The following is a 6,722-nucleotide window of genomic DNA, read 5'->3' as shown; positions in this document are numbered from 1 at the left end:
TGTTTAGGTAGGTCGTGGTCTACACCCACGTCGGCTTTCGCTTGAAGTCTGCCGAGCACATGTCGTGTGCAGACGCTAAGTGGTGGAAACATGTATGAAGAAGTACACCCCTGCAGGGTTAACATCATCTATTCGAATAGCCGTGTCCGCGGAAAAGGACTTCTGGGTTGCTTATATCAGTTCATAGACAAGTGAAAGTGGATACTCTAAAATACGCAAGATAAGCGTGAGTGCTATGGATGGTGTTCTCGTAGGGAGACGGGAGCGGATCCATAGTGGTGTATTGATATGGTGAATATGTGGACTCGTGTGCGCCACCTCAAAAGAGTTACATTGCAGTCGTAGTTCAGGATAGCCACCGAGTCAAAGCTGGCTTGCTGCAGTTAAACCCCACCATCCCCTTGATGATAATGATGCATATACAGTTAGTTCTGATGTAAGTCTTGCTGGGTACATTTGTACTCACGTTTGCCTATTTTATGTTTTTGCAGAGAGACTTCAGTCTCACTAGTAATTCCGCGTGGTCTTCGACGTTTAGCTTGTTACCTCAGCTACGATCTTGTGCCCTCGGCAGGATCTGGTAGATAGTCAGGCTTCTCAGCCTTTTTCAGTTATAGATGTCTGTACCCAGACATGATAGCTTCCGCTTGTGCTTTGATTTGTATGCTCTGATTGTTGGGTCATGAGACCCATGTCTGTAATATCTCGCTCCTCGGAGCCTATTGAATAAATTACTTGAGTCGTAGAGTCATGTTGTGATGCCATGTTGTATTTGCACATATCGAGCATATTGTGTGTATGATATTGAAATGCTTGGTATGTGTGGGATCTGACCATCTAGTTGTTTATCTTTAGTAGCCTCTCTTACGGGGAAATGTCTCCTAGTGTTTCACTGAGCCATGGTAGCTTGCTACTGCTCCGGAACACTTAGGCTGGCCGGCACGTGTCCTTCTTCGTTCCTGTGTCTGTCCCTTCGGAGAAATGTCACGCGATGAATACCGGAGTCCTGTTAGCCCGCTACAGCCCGGTTCACCGGAGTCCTGCTAGCCCAGTGCTACAGCCTGGATTCACTCGCTGATGACCGACACGTTCGATGCTGGGTCATGGATGCCTGTCCCTGTAAGTCTGTGCCACTTTGGGTTTACGACTAGCCATGTCAGCCCGGGCTCCTTATCATATGGATGCTAGCGACACTGTCATATACGTGTGCCAAAAGGCGCAAACGGTCCCGGGCAAAGGTAAGGCGACACCCGTGGGAATACCGTGCGTGAGGCCGCAAAGTGATATGAGGTGTTACATGCTAGATCGATGTGGCATTGAGTCGGGGTCCTGACACCCCAAAAGAGAAGAGGAAAACATGCACGCAGCCCGTTTAGCCATTACACGACACAAACAAAACAAAAAACTACAATGGTTTGCAGTTTGTATGAACCGTAACAAAGAGATCCAATGACGTTCAACAAAAGATGGATTGATGCTATACAAATACAAGAAGTTGTTAGAACGCATAAAGCCAACACTAACGTTCACAAAAAAAAATAAGCTGGCAGATAGCAAAATCATTTAAGACCAAAGCTATTCCTATGTGAGAAAAAAAAATACCTAAAGCGATCAAACGACAACTACAACAATGACCTTATCCGCATCAACTTTCTCATCACATCACACGGACGACGAGATTCTTCAACAGCAACACCTTCAGGAAGAAAGCGACTCTCAAGCGTCGCAGTCACCGAATCGAACCACCAATGGCCAGATTTTAGGTTTTTACCTTGAAGAACCATTTTAAGCATATCCGAAAAATGTCTTCAACAAGGTAACGATGCAACAACATTGTCATTGCCAGGTATAACCAACTCAGGTCACGCCTAGGTTTTCACCCCTAGAGCCTGAGACCGGGTGCTCGAATAGCACCATCATTGAAGTCACTCATGCATTGTCTCCACCACTTTTCCACGATCCGAACAACTACATGCGATGTGTGACCACCGCCGCTGCGCAACCATTTCCATGCGTCAAGTCGTCATCCATAGATGGCATCTCACCACCGAAGGCAACCACCAGATCTGAAGAGGGAAAATCCTCATGAAGACTTTTCAATGGTCACTACAATCCGCGGTGAAGTTGCCTCCACAGGCCAGAGTGGTACCAACACTAATGATAGAGCACACCATCACCACGTCACCGAATAAAGCCCTGCCCAATCATGTTGGCCCAGTAGACCATAACATGGATGGGCGGATTTACAACGGGGGGTGGATTCACGCCCGAGTGCATTCGAACTACGGCGGACCAAGATCCACGCCGGGGAACCAGATCTAGTCATACCACAAACGGAAGTGCCGCCAGGAGGGTGCACACCAGCGATGGACCGAGGTTGCAGCGGAGACACATACTTCCGTCGGCAACAACACCTAGGGCGCAAGCCGAGGCGCCTAACATCCCATGGTGAGGAGTCGCACAACCCGAGCCGGCAGGCAACTCATGTCGAGTGCGGCGAGGTGAGATCATCCTAGGGGCAGGGCTAAGCAGGAGCATGGGAGGGCATGTAGAATATCACGCCGCCGCCAACGATTGATCAGGGATTTGCCGGGTGGCACCGGCTGGCGGCGGCAAGGGAAGGGAGGTGACAGTGTCCTGGACTAGGGGGTACTCACCACGTTGAATCCCGACCAACTGGATCGGGCCAAGGACCCCCATGGCGGTTCACTCATGGGCCACTTCGGGCAGCCCATGCCGCATACAAGGAGGTTTCCACAAGACTTGGCGCCCAAGCCAAGGACTCTCCTAAACCCTAGGCCTCCGGTGTGTTATATAAACCGATGCCAGACTAGTCAATAGATCATCTCATATTCATTAGAACAATCTCGTGATAGATACATGTACCCTGTACTACACCCATATCAATATAATCAAAAGCAGGATGTATGGTTTTACCTCCATCAAGAGGGCCCGAACCTGGGTTAAATCATGTGTCCTTGTTACCATCGCTCCAAGACGCCTAGCTTAGGACCCCTACTACAAGATACGCCGGATTTAGAACTGACATTGATGTTTTCATTGAGAGTCTGCCAGGTGATTGACACGGATCGATGTGATGATCAGGTGATATTTTTTCAGTTAGATCTATTCCATGTAAATTATCTTTTTTTGCAAAATCGTTGGTTCCGCGTCATGCTACTTTATTTGCAGAACGAGATCAAGAAATTTTCTAGCGGCGACGGTCTTGTCCACTACCTGCCAGTACGTCAGATCCGAGGTGTGATGCTACTGGCAGCACACCCAAAGGCGATCTATGCCCCGTGCTGCGGAGGCGATTCGGTCAACGGCGCTGGTCACACACACAGTACTTCTGGCGTGTGGCAATACACCAGGCCGGCGTGAACTCATCTATGCGGAAACACACAGGGAGATTCCCTCCTTCCTTTTCTTTTTATATTATTTAATGACGTATTTTGCGCTAGTGGTTTGTCCCATGCATATTTCACATACGGGATTGGCTTGACCCCCGCGTGAGGAGTAGTACTATACTACCACTACTTGCTAACCTCCGCATGAGATGCTAAGATTTCCTGCGCCGTATTGATTTTAACCTAATGACTAATTGCTACAACATCCGCTATTGTTGCACCATATTGCAGTATGGCCTATATAATGGTGCAGTCCTATCCGCGGTCCGATGAAAGCAACATCGGAAAGTCGAATCTCCCTGTGAATTCGGGCTTTTTCACGCCTTCACCGCGTGACGCCGGCGCCCAGCGTCAACATCGACTTCGGCGCCAGACACTGGTGACCCATGCAAGCTATCAAGGCGGCAAGAGGCCTGGCGACCGAGCTCTGTCCCAAAGTTGGGGACATGTGTCGAGCCTACCCGATTAGGGCCAGACTCATACGCTGGCTGGATAGGAACTCACCTGCCAGAAAAGGAAATTCGACCCGTGGTAATCCAGCAAGGAGACTGCGCAGCGCTAGTACTGCCCATGCTGAACAACGCACAGGGGCCAACCAGAATTCGGATCTATGGCAGCACACAGGGAGATCCGATCCTTTTTCTTTTCTTTATTCATTATTTAATTATACATGGAAATAGTCTGCGCTTTGGACTAGTGGTTTGCTTTTCCATCTACTTTTCATGTATCACAATTAATGGTCTACACCCCTCACCTACTAGCATGGGTATGATCAAAAGTGTGCTAATTAGTTCACAATTCGGAGCCTGGATTCTTATCAGCAGATAGACGGACACTGCCGGCGCGACACGGTCTACGTCGTATGTTGAAACTTCGTCACTGCATCGGCACAATGCCTCGAAACCGTCGTCCCTCAAGCTCCGACCTACATCGGCGTCACCGCATTGCTGATTCGACCTCAATGCCCAGGCTATATTCCTTGAATGATCAACTTCACATAAATAAATTATACAGATTTTTAATTGTTATTATTTTTAGTTTGCACTATTTCCATGTGAGCAGGAAATCTACTTCGTCTGCGTCACGTCGGCGTCCCAATCGGCATAAATCCGCTGGTGTGATCACCTTGTTGGTTGAATTGCCGTACCAACATTTTCGGTTGCCTCAGGGTTTTCGGCATCGCCGAGAGAGCTCTACCTCGTCGGGTGTCCGGCACACGGGCCATATTTATTTTATTATTAACTTTGCATAAATTATTAATTATGCAACGATTTTTTAAATTTATTATTATTATTATCTTCGGATTGCACTATTTTCTGTGCACAGGTAAATGATTCGGGTTGGGCAGCGCTATCACCTCGGCGTACCAATGTGCTGACGTGGGGGTTCTGCCGTCACCTTACCGACCTACCATGGCACCTCGGCTGGACCAGGGGCTTCATCATCACTTCATTAGCCCACGCCGGGGACTTCGGCGTCACACTGCCGGTCTACTCCGTCGCCTTGGTCGGACTGGGGGGTTTCACCTCGCCACATCGGCCGTGCTATGTCGCCACTTTGGAGTGCCGAGCTCTTCGCTCCGCCACCTTGAGACCGGCTTTGAGGCTGGGACCTCGTCCAGCCGTAAGCTAAGGCCGCACATCGACATCGAGCACATTAACCAGCTAAGTCGCTTCCGTGCTTAGTTTTTTTATTCTTGTTCGGTTTGACCAAACTTTATATTTGTGTTAAACAAAAAAATTAGTTTGTTAAAAATGTTATTTGTTAAAAACACTTCTCTTGCCCAAGTTAACTGGGGGCTCTTAGATTTATAGGAGCCGTTCTATATTAATTGTTTTCTCCTAAGCCGTTGCACAGTCTTTTTCTACTACTCCTTTTTTGACTCGTGTGTACGGTCAATAGACGGATAACCTAGTTTCTCTCCAAAGCCGCTCGATTTAGTTCTCTAAATTGGCCTATGAGGAGCACTCCGCCTTCGGCATATGGAGGTTGAAGCCGAAGGCTGACATACTTGCAGTTTAGAGATCCGAGGTGTCATGATAAAGCACGACGGAAGGAAAAGTTTATTTTAAGACCAATTTTTAGGATTGGCACCAAAAACCTGATGTAGTTCGGACATCTAGTTTTTACATAAGTTTTTTTCTTTTGGCTTTTCAAGCTTCTGGAACTTTCAAGCTATCTATGTGTTTTTCTTTTAGGAGGCGTGACATCCTCATGACCAAGGTGCCCGGCGTAATAATTCAGCACGGGAAATCCTTTCCGACCCGCAGCTCGGCATTGTCAAAACACAAACCATATATGGACTAGTTCCCGAGAAGTGCAATGTTGAACACCTTTAAAGCATCGACAATATTATCAGGGGGCTGCGACTAGAGCCCGATCATTAAAATCTGAGGTACTCCATGGAGTCCTCGGCAACATGTTCTCGGATATTGCTTTTATATGCATCGGTTATGAATTGTGTGTTTGGTCAATAGTTGGGTTGCCCGGCTCCCATGCTTACCCTTACATTCCTGATTCTTCGGCTAAGGGTAAAAGGAGAACCACTGCGATTGTGATTCCGGATTCAACTGGTCAAGTGCCTTAGTGGAGAAAGCCGAAAATTGATTGTCACAATAAGCGTAAACTGGCTGATGATCCGATGACTGTGTTAAACTATAGATCAATGGAGGTCACCCCGTATTGAACGACGGGCCTTTCATAACATTGGCCGAAGTGTTACTGGCTTGTCCCCGACTGACGCTGAACACTAACCGGGGGCTAGTGATTGCCCCCAACTTTAAGCTCCTATGACTAAGTGAAAGTCATAAAGCCCGCATATTTGATTGCCTTGTTTCCGCTAACACAACCGCCTCCAGGTTCTGATACGTCGGCTAAGGATTGTCTTGTTATTGCGGAAACACCCCGCGTAGCATCTACAAAGGGGTAGAAGCCGACGATGGGCCACTTTCAAATGATAAACGGTCGCAACGGAGTCAAAATAAACATGTTTCGTCAGTGTTTGTATTCAATATACGAACGCCGCCTTCCGTTTTACCGTTATAAAGCCATAAATATGCATCAATTTGACTTAAGATTTTGGCTAAGCTGGATTGCTTGGCTCCTGTGCTTACCCCTACATTCCCGATCGTTCGGCTAGGCGGTAAAGGGAGCACCTCTATGATTGTTACTATCGGGTCATCCGAGCTAGTACCTCAGACTGGGTGAAGCCGAAAGCTAGTCATCTTAAAGAATATAATTGGTCGGCAACGACGGAAGTGAAAATTTAGATTCACTAAAGAGCACATAGTTCGGGAACTTTCCCCAAACTAA

This window comes from Triticum aestivum, chromosome 7B, assembly GCF_018294505.1.
Source record: "Triticum aestivum cultivar Chinese Spring chromosome 7B, IWGSC CS RefSeq v2.1, whole genome shotgun sequence".
Classification (NCBI taxonomy): domain Eukaryota; kingdom Viridiplantae; phylum Streptophyta; class Magnoliopsida; order Poales; family Poaceae; genus Triticum; species Triticum aestivum.
Note: the sequence above shows the minus strand (reverse complement) of the source record.